This window comes from Theobroma umbraticum, unplaced genomic scaffold (genome assembly GCF_002168275.2).
Source record: "Theobroma umbraticum cultivar Fairchild unplaced genomic scaffold, ASM216827v3 scaffold_55.0, whole genome shotgun sequence".
NCBI classification, from domain to species: Eukaryota; Viridiplantae; Streptophyta; class Magnoliopsida; order Malvales; family Malvaceae; genus Theobroma; species Theobroma umbraticum.
This window is the reverse complement of record NW_018397270.1, coordinates 420312-420969: the sequence shown is the minus strand read 5'-3', so window position 1 is coordinate 420969 and position 658 is coordinate 420312.

The following is a 658-nucleotide window of genomic DNA, read 5'->3' as shown; positions in this document are numbered from 1 at the left end:
AAGAAAAAGTTTGAGGACTCATTTGTAATTTCAAAATTTGAAGTTTAATAGGAGAATTTTCTAACCAAGGAGAATGGAATAATTCAGAATAAAATATTTCATATGTGAGAAAATATAAATTTAATAATAATACTTTTATCGAGGATGAATTAACAAGTTAAAAGGTGAATCGGAGGTGAACTGAGACAAAATGAGACATTTTGGGTCTCGAGGAGACGAGTAGAAAAATTTAAAATAAAATAATACTTATTAATAAAATAATATTAAAATATTAATATTATTGTTATCGAAATTAGTCATAAAGGAGGATTATATGACTAATCGAATCAGGGGAGATGAAGTAAGAAAGGATTTCGAAAAAAACAACATAGGTAGGGCCCGCGTGTCTTTATTAAATAAAGCTAGCGTGGGTAAGTATATATTTAAATATTATGGTGACGCCTTAATAAAGTGAAAACCTTATATTATATTTGTACACATGTAAAGGAAAAAATAGGAGGAAATTGGAATTTAAGAAGTGTTTAAAAGACTAAATTATAAAGCATGAAAGTTTGGAAGGTCACATGATAAATAAGAAAAAGTTTTAGGACTCATTTGTAATTTCAAAATTTGAAGTTTAATAGGGGAATTTCCTTATCAAGGAAGGTTAGATTATGAG